Source organism: Lagopus muta, chromosome 2 (genome assembly GCF_023343835.1).
Source record: "Lagopus muta isolate bLagMut1 chromosome 2, bLagMut1 primary, whole genome shotgun sequence".
Classification (NCBI taxonomy): Eukaryota; Metazoa; Chordata; class Aves; order Galliformes; family Phasianidae; genus Lagopus; species Lagopus muta.
In genome coordinates, this window is record NC_064434.1 from 47997232 (window position 1) to 48012120 (window position 14889).

At 35.5% G+C, this 14889-nt stretch overlaps 1 long non-coding RNA gene across 1 annotated transcript; it reads right to left on the reverse strand.

Annotated features, from left to right (window-relative positions):
* Positions 1 to 11915: 11915 nt before the first annotated feature.
* Positions 11916 to 13690, reverse strand: LOC125689690 (uncharacterized). Its single transcript, XR_007375395.1, has 3 exons — positions 13289 to 13690; positions 12548 to 12628; positions 11916 to 12028 (listed from the first exon to the last, which is right to left on the reverse strand). It is a non-coding gene; the product is annotated as an uncharacterized LOC125689690 (long non-coding RNA).
* Positions 13691 to 14889: the final 1199 nt, after the last annotated feature.

Consider the following 14889-nt stretch of genomic DNA (forward strand, 5'->3'; position numbering starts at 1 on the left):
TGCCCTTAGCGCTCAGATGCCGACTGCTCAACCTCATTTCCAGTAATTAATTTCCACTTGTAGCATACAACCTGTTTTCTTCATGGTTACTGTTGACAAGAGCAACAGCAAAATAGCAGGGACCTTAGTGCTTTTTTCCCTTGGTGAGATTTCATGTCTGTCAGTGTATTAAGGTATGCAGAGATCTCACAGGGTTTGGGCTGAAACCATCCAGAGACAAATGAGGAGACAGTGCTTTGTGTCTGCTGATGGGTATGGAAAAAGACTGAATGAAGCTGGGCTCTCTTGGTGTGTATCGCTGCCATAAGAGCTGTAAAGTGAAAACTTTAGCATCTCTTGTCACTCTCTTATGTGAGTGACAGACAGTTTATTTCTATCCGTTTTCTCTAAAAGTGTAGGCTCGGTGTAGGAGTGTCTTGGTGTATATATACATATATGGAAGATTTTTAAGAATCAAAAATACTGTTAGTAAAATTATGCTTTTAAGATTACACTTTTATATATCTGCTATGTACATATATATACATCTACGGAAGCATACAAGGAAAACTTACCATGACTTTGTAGTTTTGCTTCTTCTGTTGTAAAAATCAACAACTCTGCCTATATGAAAATCTACCTCTACTTTTTTTGTATTTTCCTGCATAACTGTTTGTCTCCATCTTTATGTTCGATACTCATATGTTTCAGTATGTGTGTCTCTTTTCTAAAATAATGAAATATTTACCATATTACCAGAGCTTGAAGTCTAGGAAAGAATTTCATTTAAGTTTTAAGTGCTTACGTTAATGTGCATTACAATTTCCATGTGTACAAAATGCTTTGTTTATCTCATCACAGCTTTGACTAAGACAAATGTGTGCAATCACTGCATGCCTAAGTTTCAAGCCAAAGGCACAAAACCCCCTCTCTCCTTTATAAAGTGTTAGAAAGACTAAGCTGGCTTTGTAATAATGTCTTTTGACAACTCCAAAGATGTCAGAGCAGCTTTTACAGAAAGGACAATTAATAAGAAATTTGACCTAGCAGTATTTGCAAGTTTATTCTGTTTAATTTGTAAACTTCCAGCAATAACTCTAAACAGTGAGTTTTCAATTATTTTGCAAGTATGTATGAGTATAAATGCTTTTTATCACAATTCTCATTTTCATTTAGTGGTTGAATTATTCAAGTATTTAATAACTGAACACTTAAAACATGGAGACTCTTTTAAAAAACAAAATAGACATTTGTTTCTTACTGAATGTTAAACCATGCATTTGTTGTAGACACAATATGAGTCTATATGTTTATTTATTTTCATTAAATAACAATTCACCACTAAAAAATAACATGAAATCTTAGCTGATATTTCTACTTTTCTAGTTCAAATAAACCGACTAAATCCACAATGTCCTACTTTATGACAAAAACCTCATTGCCAGCGTTGAAGTTAATCTATTATGCTGAGTTATCTGTGTGAGAAATCATATAAAGCAATGTTTTAAAAGTCTGAAAGTAACAAGGGACTCTTCTTTTAGTTGTATTAAATTGTATAAAGAGGGGTGAATTTACTTTTCGATTTTCAAAGGTCAATAAATAGCCCAAGTTATTTTCTATGTTTGTAAACATAGTAATGAATAATACTTCAAATAAGCAAATAAACAATGGACACAAACTGCAATACAGGAAGTTCCATATGAACATGAGGAAAAAATTCTTTACTTTGAAGGTTACAGAGGACTCGAACAGGCTGCCCAGAGAGGCACCACTGAAAACAGCCTGGCCCCATCCTCTTGACACCTTGCCCCTTAGGTATTTATAAGAATTGATGAGATCTCCTTTCAGTCTTTTTCAGGCTGGAAACAACCCATGCCTCTCAGCCTTTTTTCATAAGATAGATGCTCCATGCCCCGATATAATATAGGATATAAAAGTCTTTATAGTCTTTCACATGAACTGCAAAGATTTAAAATTTTAGCTATCCCTTCAAATTTCTTTTTAGTAGCTTTTATCATTTTATGTTGTTCTTTTTTAAAAATTATGCATGTTTTCTCAAGCAGACACACACACACAAAAATCTAAACTAGGAAAACTGGCAGCTCAGTTGAGAGAATTTAAGAGGAATAACAAATGGGCAGGAGGACGGAGACAAAAAGCTCTAGTTGTGTAAACCTGGGCCCTTCAGGGTAGTTTTGGCCTTTGCAGTGAAGAATAGGAGGCCAAAGAACTTTCATTTTGGATGAAGTCTGCTAAGCAGGGCCCACACCGGGAATTTCAAAGACTTTAAGGGAACAGCCATTCTTCTTGCTAAACCTGTATGAATCATATTTGTTCTCCACTCCCTGAAACGCAGTAGACCAAACACTGATCTTAATGTTTCAAATCACTCTCTAGATTTAGACCGTAGATAAATTTAGTAATGTAAACAAAGCTTCATTTAACATCTCTGTTCAATTTATTTCAATATAATTTCTCTTCTGTATACATATTTCTGCGCATGAAAGCACAATTTTATCAATATTTGTTAAATTTAGTATAGTTCTTATAATGTTGACTTTTCTACTGCAGAAGAGGATCCGATTTTGCTTTCTTCACTGGAATGTAAATTTAGCTGTCCATTATACTGTTATCCAAGGATGTTAGAATATTTTGTTGTTGTTTTTAATCATTTTTATTATGGATAAAATGGCAAAAATGACAAAAATTGAAGTATTAACTAACGGATTGATTTAAAATTCTTGATCTGGATGTTCAATCTTTTACTTTCTTATGTTTCCCTGAAAATAAGTTGGAGACTGTTCAGAGTCAAAAAACAATATATGTCAGTTAATTCAATTAGTACATTTGTGTTTATATTCGTTATGACGAAAGCACTTCTACTGAAAGGAACAATAACCTCTGGTATATTAACATACCTTCTTCCAGGGTTGCATATATTTCCAGCCATCCAATGGTTACCTCCACCATTTTAAGCACATGGCATTTGCCATGGTGAGCTTGTGGGAGTGTGGTATAATCCGCTTGCCATGTCTTCCCATATAATCATGCTAACTTCTGTAATGCTTCTCTAAGGACATAACTGCAAGTGCTGTGAGTGAGGCTGAGTGGTGTTTAATGTGTTACAAAACACTCCAAAAGGGGACAAGTTAAAGGAAATTTTCCATGTGCTTTCAGTAGTAACTGGTAAAGATAATTTTGTTATACTAGTATGACTTGCTCAGTTCAGCCCTGATGTTACTTATATATGCAGGATTTGCTTGTACAGACATATAATACCCTTGTTTTCTTCTTGGAGGAAAGGCAGTTTGTAGGCTAAAATACAAAAATAATTCTGACTGATAAAAACATTATTCAGAATGTTAGTCTATGATAAACAATACTAAACAATTGTGATTGAGAATAAGACTTACAACACTGACCTTCCTGGGAAAATCTGGCTGGCTGGCTGATGATGTTTGTTGGTTTTAGCATAGTTATTGCCAGCTGGTGTTTATCACATCTGTTATGCATCTTCAGGGAAAAAAATCATCAGTAGGGAAAAATGGCTACAGCATCAGCCCACAGTTTAAGAGTTGCTGCTCTCAGCAATTTAACATTAAATGCCTGTTCATTATAGGAACACAAATATAGAGTTAAGCTAAGCTAGGATTTAATTCACTGCTTTCTATGCTGGCTTCCATATGTACTCATTCTGACTTCAGGAAGCCTATAAAAGGCATCCACTCTCACGGATTACATGAATGAAATGCAGACATTTCTGTCTTCTTGAGGTCATCTCTGGACGGTTGGACGCAATAACTTAAGGCCACATTGAGTGGCAAGTCTTATCTACAGCGCAAGCATGGCACCATATGCTGCAGGACTACCAAGGTTTTCCTTCTCCATCATTGCCAATGGGGTCATTTGGAAGCAGATAGAGAAATGTTCCACAATAGGAAAGTTCAAACAGATGGCTGGTATAGCTCTGATCCTGCCCTCAGGGTTATTCTGCAAAACAACACTGACGACATTTGCAAGCTGTATTTCTCACTATAATGGTATTGGAAATTGAAAGATTGATTGCTTGGAGGGTTTTACTTTGAATGTGAATAATTAATCTCTGACATTGGTTCAGGATTTTCTGGTCCACACAATTATCTTGGGTCTATTCCCTGACATACATGACTTTTAATCGCTGCATCTTGCCAATGAATTTGGGGGGATAGCATTCTGCTTGGTACATAATAAGACGAGTGTATAAGCACAGAAGTATGTATATTTTTAATTATTATGGAAAACGTTTCTTATTCTGTTGAAAAATGTTCTTGGGAGTAAGAGAAATGATACAGATTTCTCCTATAAATTTAGGAATTATTGCTTATAAAATTTAGGAGCAGGCATTTTCGACACACACACACACACAAAAAATGGTGGCTACGTTTTTTCACATATACTTTATAAAACATTCTTGAGCATCTTTTGAAAATTATTATAGTTAGGTCAAGATTGTAAAAATTAAATATTAGTGGTAGTCATTTCTACATAAGTGTTCACTTTTTACTTTATTCCTTAGTTATAAGTGCCCATAATTTCTATAATAAAATCTAATTTACTTGTTTTTTTGGGTATCAGGAGAATAAGCTTGATATCACTAACATTGTTTATATGATAATTTAGTTACTCACAAGAGTTTATCAATTTTCAAACAAATCCATATTTTCAAAATTAAACATATCCTGATCTGTAAGATTGGAACTAAATGAAATATTTAAAACCAAATAAAATGCACACAACACAGCAAGGAAAGTTGCAACATCCAGCATTGGAATATCAAGATTAACTGCATAAGAAATTAATTAAAATAAAAAATTGTGATGAAGTAATGTAGAATCTCCGGAATAAAAACCTTATGGACAAAAAAAGGAATTCACCCCAAGTCTTTATCCACTTAAACTCCAGGATCATAGCCTCAGTTCAGCAGTTACATATTTACCTTTGAGAATCCAAGTAATCTGAGATCAGCTTTTGCATAATATTCACATATTCTACCTGTGTTGCTCCAATAGCAATACCTCCTACGTGATTCCAGGGAAGCTGCAACAGATGCAAAGATCACAATAGCACTATTTGATAGAGCAAATTCTCAGCTACAAAACAATTGTACTCACTGACATTCACCAATGCTTGCTGAACACTCATGAGGACCAAACAGTGCATGTGAGAATAGTGAGGAGCTGTTTTTCAATATAGATACCACCATTAGCTATGCATTTTGACCAGCAATGAAAAAGTCTGCATGCCGCACTCTTAAAAATCTGCACCAGCAACGATCACCCACTCTTTCACAGCTGCTATGATAGCATAATTGCTGGAAAAACATTGCCTGTACACTTCATCTTCTATTGGATGGAAGTAAGGAGGCAGCAAATGAGGACTATGTGATGGGTGTAGGAAGACAGTGCAGTCAAGATTGGCAGAGTGTTTTACAGTCTTCAAACTGGTATGGGGCTTGGCACTATCATGTTCCAAGAGAAAGTCTGTCTTCTCCTCTGGCCTCACTGTGGAAGTTCAAACCTTCAGCTTAATCTCTGTGGTGATGTAGTGATCAGGATTCATCATTTGTCTGGGTTCCAGGAAACCTGGAAGGATTTTTCCTGTCCCAGAAGACACCACATATCACTTTTCCCACTGAGGGCTGTGTCTTCAACATTTTCTTTGGTAAGGAATCCACTTGTCATCATTCCATGGACTTGGACTAGTAATGTTATCAGCAATCTCATTACTTGAAATGATATGATCCAAGAAACAGTCACTTTCAGCCCGGAGCATTGGTGCAGTAGGTCCTGAAAAACTTGCATATAGCATTCTTGCTGTTCCTGTTCCTGAGAATTCGTGGGACGCACTTCTCACAAACTTTGCCATATTGCAATTTTTCATATAGTTTCATATAGTTTTCATATAGCCATAGTTTCCAATGCAATAAAACCAATATTCTGCTCCATATGCAGTTCCCTGGTCATAATCACTGATTTTTGCAAATCAGCTGATTGAGATGTTCTTCATTTCATGGTATGATAGCTGTGCATGGTCAATCATAACATGGCTTGTCCTCACATCACTGTTGCCTCTGCTGAAACACACCAATCAACTCCTCACTATTCTCACATGCACTGTTTGGCCCTCATCAGTGTTCAGCAAACATTAATGAATGTCTATGAGTACAATTGTTTCAGCATGAAGGAATTCAGTTACACACCCTTGCTCCTTAGCACTTCCATGTCAGATATCATTTTGTCATACTGTCCCCACTCTACCATCTGTTGCACAGCAGCAAAATTTAACAAATACTGGTGTTAGTCTTCCACCAACATCTACCTGTGATGATTTGGACCAACATAATGAACTCGGAGGCACAGTTTTCAGGGCAGCCCTCTTATAAGTTAGCTGTAGACATGTAGTATTTCTGGATATTTCTGCTGGCTAGATTTTTATGTATTCTGTGACATTCAGGAAATTTTAGAATGAAAGTCACTCAGAGAAATAATAAAGGAGAGCAATGAAGATATTTATTTGAACCAATATGAAATCCCAATTTGAAAGAAAATCAAGTATTTGTAAATTTTATGACATCAATGTCATAATCTTTGCATTTAAAAGTCCTTCACTTCTCTCTAAGTACTTTGAGGAGTGTTTCTCTGCAACTTCAAACACCAGATTTTTGCTTATAAGATTTTAAATCCATACTTACAGTGCATTTGCAATAGAAATTGAGGATTGCCTTCCTCTCACTGAAAATACATGACTTTTTAAAAGATTTTCTAGAATGAATGAACTCCATGTCTATGCAACCTTCATATTCCCATACGCAATGCATCTGGCTGCTTCACTTTTTGCCACGGAAGGTTTTTAATGCTAGACTACACTTCCTTGTTTGTGACTACCTAGAGAAATTTTGGGAAATTATCTGGGAAAATAAAGATGCTTCACATACTTATACTATAAATAGTATCACTTCTCCTAAAAACAGCTTAAATTTCCAGCAGTTGGTTTTACTCAGGGGAAAAGCATTTGCCTTTCAGAAGCTTGTTTTTTTTTTTCAGAGCTAGAGCTTATGAGGCAGCACAAATAGGTCCAACATAGAAGCAAGTAGCTCTCAAATTGGCATCCACCCAAAAGAGAGAACAAGGCCAAGTAGATATTGAGAAGTAAGGGACTGATTCTACTCCATGTAGCTGTCATACAGTGTGTACTCCGGAGGCATGTCAAATTTGCCAGGGCAGGAAATGTAATAAAAATAGGCTCAGATCAACTCCTGCAGAAGTAGTGCAAAAAAGCTTTCTTCTAAAAGATAGATCTCCATAATATTCTACCTTCAGGATCACATCTAATCCATATCTGTGTATATATATATATATATATATATATATATGAATATATATATATATATTATATATATATATATATGAATATATATATATATGAATATATATATATAATATAAATATATATATATATGTATATTCATATATATATATATACACACACACACACACACACACAAAGAGTACTAACCTGTGCTTGCCCAACTGGACAGTCATGTTAATAAAAACAATTTATATTATGGTTCATAACTACACAGTATGAATACACAGATAAATGCAGATCATCAGTTTGTACTGATATGTACTAGAATCTGATATTCATACCCCGAAATAAAATTCTTACAGGAAAGAGAGACTATTGCACAGTCTTTGTTCTATCTTTTGGAAATCTGGAACATCTAAGTCTAGTAAAAGATGCAATTCATATTCAGGGAAAAAAGATCTAGATTTTGTCGTCACCTAGTAGATCTGCAAAGCATGAAAACTACTGGAAGACATACAAAGATTTTTTCTTTAATTTAAAATGTTTTAATTCTTCATACAAAAATTAATATTTATTTGATCATAATACATAATTCAGCTGCTCAACTCTCATCGAACATCACTCAGGGATAAAAGTGTCTGATTCAGAAATAGTGCCTGCCCCCCGCACAAACTCAGTTTTCATCATGGAACAGCTCCTCTGTAATTATCAGTCAACCTTATAAGATTATCATGCATTCTCATTGTGTTTGCTTTGCCAATTACCTTAAATTTTTTGTTCTTTTTCAGTGATGAATAACGAAGCAAAATGTACCTCTGCTTATTTTTTATTCTAATCCTCACTTTCTTTAGGTAGTGTGTATACAGGTAGTTAAATTGGATATTTCTTGTTAGTTATTTGTAAATATTTTGATGTAATTCAAAGAGTGATATCAGAGCTAAGATACTTCAAATCAGTGTTTGGGTTCATTCCCTCAGTGGTGGAAAAAGAGAATTCCATCTCAACATGATTACATCATTGTATTTTCTTGATTGCTTAGCTTCCTCAGAAGAAAGAAAAATCTAATTCCAAGTTGTATTTGACAGAACTTGCTTAGCTTTGTCAGATCAAAGAGTTAAGAAAAAAATCACTGAACTTATCAAACAAGGAGTAATAAGATGATTATTTTCAGCTACTTCTCTTACAAAATCAAGATGTCCAGGAAAAAGTTAGCAAAATTTCTATTATGGCATCGAAGGTCTACTGATATCTTTCACTGTGAATTGAACTAGATTTCTCCTCTGCAGAAATGTAAATTAATTTCTATGCATGTATCTTAGAATTTCTATAATGTGCTACCTAGTGCACTTCTGTCTTTCTAAGTATCAGAGATCCATGCTAAAGAAATGAATGTTGTGCCAAACACCAAGTAATTTTAAAATCCATTTATAAAAAATTACTTTAAATATTTTATGTAATGTGCTGTTGAAAACACGTTCTTCTGTCAAGTCATTTTGATAAAAATAAAAGAGAAAGCCATATGCAAAAAAGATGCATGTTTACTCAAGAGAGATGATTGTTTCTGCAGCTCCAATTATTTCCATATTTGAGAAAGTAAGTATGAAAAATGGAATGAATTTGACATGGCTGAAAAAAAAAAAAAAAAAGAATAATAACCTCTATTTGAATTCTTCCTCAGTTAGCACAGTAGTGAAGATGGCTTCACCAGATGCTAGACCTAGAACCCACTTAGACAAAATGTAATTTCTTCCTAAAGGAGGAACAGTCTATCAACATTGTTTTAGATACAGAATATTACTGACAAATCCCTTCTAACATACACAGAACACTGCAGAGTTAGTAGTTCTAACAGTGCAGAGCTAATTTAGAACCTGGGCTACAGGATTATTATTATTATTATTATTATTATTATTATTTGCTAGAGTAGCTAGTGGAACTGAACATCGTTTTCTTTTAAAGACAGTTTCAGTTCAATCTGTATCATCTAGAGAAAACTATTTTTACAAAGCTGTTAGAAGTTCTTTCTAGTATCAGTTTCATGTTATGATCCCAAGACAAGCATAGAGAAGAAGAACAGATCCGGGAGACTAATTACATAATACTAAGTTAATCAAGATTTGACATCTTAGCAAGTGAGAAATCCCTATAATAATTTTACATTACTTATTCACCAAGAATGACAATCTCACTATTATATAATGAAACAAAGACTGCTCTTATTCTTGGATCTTGGCATTCTCTCTTTGGTGCTTCTGTACTTCCTAAACACTTCAGTTATAACCTATGGCTCTGTGCAAAAACATCTCTTTTCCTTTCTCAGCTTAGTACAGCTAAATCTTTCCTCAGTTCCCACACTGTGTTAACAAACCAATCTTCCATCATATATCTATAAAAACTTTTTCATTACTGTTTTGTAAGCTACGAATACATATTTTTCTTCTTTGCAACATTTATTCTGTATGCCTGTACAGCATATCAGCATATTTCAAAACAAATGATGCAAATTTAAACTTTGTAGGGCAACTTTTAATAAATGCATCCAAAGTTATATTCCAAATGACTGTGAGAAATAATATTTGCAGCATTTTCTGGTAGAATGACAGCTGAAAAGCAGGACTACATATCATTCATAGAAATAATTGATATATGTCTATGGTAATTCATTTTAGCATAACTTAACTCTTCCATGGTTCTGTTGAAAGGCAATAAACTTGTCTAAGAATGAGAGCAATGTCATGTATTATAACATCCGAAGTTCATTTCATGGATTTTACTTCCCCTTACCTCTTGCAAAGAAAAGAAAGCCAAAGTTTCACATAAACACTGAATATTAAAGCAAGGTTATTTTTGCCTGATAGCAGTTCTGCTCTCTAATAGATCTTACATTGTCCTGTGGAATTTTAACATTAGACATCTAATTACTAGCCCGTATCTCCAAGTCAGCTAAGAATTCCTTTGTTAAACCCAAGGGCAATCTACTTCAAGTATGTTTCTGCTAAGTAGTTACATGCAGATCAATCATTCCTAGACAGCTTTGTAATTCCAAGTAATAATAGATTAATGAGGAGAGACTTTCAGAGACTTTGTGGTTCAACCTCCTACCCCATGCAGGCTCAGATGTGAGGTCAGGCTTTGCCCAAGTGGACTGGAAAACCTCCAGGCGTAGAGGCTGCACAGCTTCCCTGGGCAGCCTGCTACACTGCCCAACTGTCCTCTGGAGAGAAGGTTTATTCTTACATCCATCTGAACCTGTCTTGTTTCAATTTATGCCACTCTTTCTTGTCCTGGTATGCACCAAGCCTAGCTCCATCTGCTTGATAACTCCCTTGTAGATATTAGCAGGTTGTTGTTAGATCTCCACTAAGGCTCCTCTTCTCCAGTCTGAGCAACCTCCAATGGTACGGTTGCAAATCCATTCTGACTAGCCTCAATAGCAAGCATCAGCAACAAGCACTAGATCCCATTATTTACAGTTTTTGTTTTGGTTTTATTAAAGCACTATCTGACACATATGCTGCCCTTGAGTTCCTTCTTTTGTTTGGACCAGTGAATACCACTTTTGGTAAGCAGATGTTAGGGGAAGCAGCTGAATACACAGCATTTGTCCTGCAACCACGATGCATATAGTAGTGCCTGACTTACCCTCCTAAAACAGAAACACCCTCCCAGAAAAAAACAATATCCAAAGTAAAAGGTGATATTTCTAAAATAATGATTTAACAAAACACAGCTATTTAAGAATACTGTGCCTTTGCTTTTCTTAATTTAAGAACTGAGGTAATTCTATTGCCGGAGTTTGTGAACAACTGGAGGACAGGATTGAAATAGAAATATGAAATATAATGAAAAACATAGAAACAGATAGACATACGCATGAAGTTCATGCATGTTGTGCAGCATAGTACTCTAGCATGAGACTGGGAGTTTAATTTATTCTAAGTAAAGAACAATACCCAGTTCACATCCTAGTGCCACTTGGACTAAGATAAACTAATACCAGAGAATTGGATCTTGTTAGTCTCTAATTATCACAAACTTCACTCCTGTGAAATGTTAATTGAGGGAACAAAAATATGTTCACAGTAGTACAGTGCCAACAGAAGTAGCAATTCATAAGATTTCTTGCATAAGAAAGCAAGCAAATTGACTGTACAGAACTGTCCTCCCTGCCCAAATTAAACTACTTCAGTGTAAAGATAGTACAAAACAAAACCAATACTCATCAATTAATGAAACAAAACCAAAATTAACAGACTAGAGACGGAATTTTAGAAGGTATGAAATGTAATCAAAAGAGAAGAAATATAACAAATGTGACATGATAATGACCATTGAATAAATGTATTTTTTTCACATAGAATCTTGTGAGAGTTTATTTTGTTTTCTGAGAACGAACAAGCAAGAAGCATGGATAAATCTGAGGGAGACAAGAATGAGAAGATAAATGATAATGCATTGGTTGGCAGCCTGCCACTAGCACAGGTATAATTAAAATTATATAAAAAAAAAAAAAAAAAGCAAAAAACCCCAACACCTGAATAAAGTCTACACTGATGATGGGAATTCCATGTAATGAAGGACTTCAATTACTGGTTAACTTCATGTCTTGAATTTCTTTATAACAGTTCTGATGAACCTCATATTTGGGATTTTAGTTATGCCTTATTTGTAATTACAATAAAGTCTCTCTTGAAACAATTTCCTAAAAAAAGAAAAATCAAAATCAGTTTTTAGTGGGTTCCCACTTTCTCTATATGATAAAAAGTACATAATGAAAATGGAATGGAGTTATATTACAGTTCTTCCATTCAGCTCAACTTGCAAATCAGTAGTTCTAATGAGCTAGTCTGAGTAGATGTAGGTAATACATTTAATCAAATGTATCAAGAATCAAAAAGATTTGAAAATGTGATTTAAATGTTCAGCTCATATTCCAAATTATAAATAAATACGTGATGAGGTAAACGAGCTGCAGAAAAGAGACAAAAGGCCTAAATTTCCTTACTAGAAAAGTCTATCTCCAAATCAGTAATCTCTTGCTGTAATTGGAACTTGAAAAAGAGAAATGTAAAAGGCATGCTTTATTTTTCATATTCTGACATCATCCTCACCTAACTAGACCTCTTTAAATCAATTACACAAGACATAGACACCAAGACAGTCAGCATCCAAGAAGATCAACAATCTCTTAAACTGAAAAGGTAAAACTTGTTTTTCTTACATAGATATAAAACAGAAGAACCTCTTTCTCTATGGCTCATGCTTCACAACACTTCACAGTACTTGCTAAAAAGCCCAGGATCTACAAGATAAAATCAGGCCATTAAATGAAAACACACAACCTTTCTCATTGCAAAAATACTCTTTTAAACAATCTGATCCAACAGAGTTTCCAGGAAAGCCACTTGCTCTGTCTTGGCAACAGAAAAGTAAAGCATAAAGCTAATAGAGGGCTCCAAACATTTTCAGTGATAACACCCACTCAAGATTTTTCAAGGTAACATGATAATTAAAAAATAATAATAGCGTTACTTGGGTGCCTTTTCCTGCTCTAAAACTTCTTACATACCGCTTTCAAATTTCAGTCTCTCTTTGACTTGTCAGAGAATTTTAATGCTGCTTGGTGGTGAATATATAGGATGAAAGTAGGTCATTTCAGTAACCTGGGGCTGTCTTTGCTCTGTCTCAGTGAACATTGTTGGGCCGTGGTGAATGAATTATTTCTTTCCTTGACTGACAATAGAAGGAATTATTTTAGGAAATTTTATGCCCATTTTAGCCTAGTTATATATTATTATATAGTCCTCTTCAATTTGAAGACAGCGGCAAATACAGTTGGCATTTCACCACGGAGACTACCTGGAGGAGTCCCAGAAGAAACAGTCTTTGCTTTTGTTCTGTTCAGTGCCTATTTTTATACCATTTTTCTGTGAACAAGCAGAAAGACCTTGAGCCCAGATACCTCAGAAGCAGGGGCCGCGCTCTGGGCCATCCATCCTAAGGGCGAACAGCTGCGTGACTGCCACCAAGAGGACAAGAAGAAAGCATGCAGTATGCATGACGCTTCCGAATGACATTTTGTAGTCTCTTAAGAGAAACGGCGGCACCCTGGAACCCACGACCATTTCCATGCCATCTCCGCAGGACGCAGCACTACGCCGGCTGAGCCCTACCAGCTGCGCGCATGAGTAGCGCAGCGCACAGCACGTGGCTGCTCTCCTCTGCTCTGCTCTGCGGCGCTTCTACGTTTGGAAAAGCACTCTGCTCTCTTTGCTTTGTAGCCGGTGCTTGTTTGTTACTGCTTCCTGTTACAATACAAAGCCTCTGCGGGGGCCTCAGAAGCGTTCAGAGGTTCTTGGAATGCTTCAATATATCTGTATTTATCAGGATTTTGTTTGTTTGTGGTTTACTTTTGATTTTCCATGATTGGAGCTGAGATGCTTCACCACAGCACTATAGCTTAGTGTGAAGATCCCCAAACTGCCTGTCACAATTTGGTTAATGCTTCTTAAATGTTATGTCTGGAAGGGCTGAACTGGAGCTTCTGTCTGAACAGGACTTGTTTATTCTGACTGATTACAACCAATCTTTTACAATGCATGTTATTTATGAAATGCCTTTGTGTCAGGTCTGATAAGTACCAGGTCCATCTGAAATCTGAAAGAACTAGCCAAATAGAGAAAAGAAGACAAATTTTTATCAGCTCCAAACCTCTTCTTACTTTGAGGCAGACCACACAGCTTTAGCACAAACAATTGGAGACTTCCCAAATCTGGTCCTTCCATCTCCCACTGCTCTGCTATACAACAGATTAATTTGTTCAGTCATGGTCTAACTGCGCACCCACCCACTTACAGCTATTCTTATAGAAAATAACTTCCTTTCCCACTGATGCACATAATTTGTGTCTTCTGATAATTGTATGTCTGATACACAGAGAGAAGATAATAATGGATAAGTACTTCAATTTGTTTCCTGACAAACAATTGGAATAAAAAGGCTATGAATAAAGTTATGTCTGTATACATTTGTCTAAACAGCAAATAAATGCATAGAAATCTTCAAGTACACTATTCAGTAACATCAGTAATTTTCTAAGTTTATCACTGGCTGAAATGGCATAAAATGAACATAAATACATTCCATGAATGGAAAATACCTATGCATATTCATAGGTATAATTATCTTTGTAAGTTACATTATACAACATGGGGAGCACAGATGATCCTCCTACTACCACTTTCAATATTATCAGCCTTTCTCATTCAAAGACATTCTGAATCAGACCTTTCTACACATTTGTGATTTCTTTTCTTGTCGATTTTATCCTTAACTGTGCTAATTTTCAGGTGCCCAACAGCAGTTCCTCAGGTCTACAACCCACTGCAGTAAGATCAGCGTGCTTCTGATAGTCGCTTTTTCAGTTTCACCTGATGTTATTGTACCAGCAAATGCGCAGATAATCAATCTCTATCCACACTCTCACTGTGTGTCATCATTTGATAAACTGCTGCTATATGTAGGTGTGTTTCCTTTCCTGAAAAGTCCTAGCTTAGTTGCTTG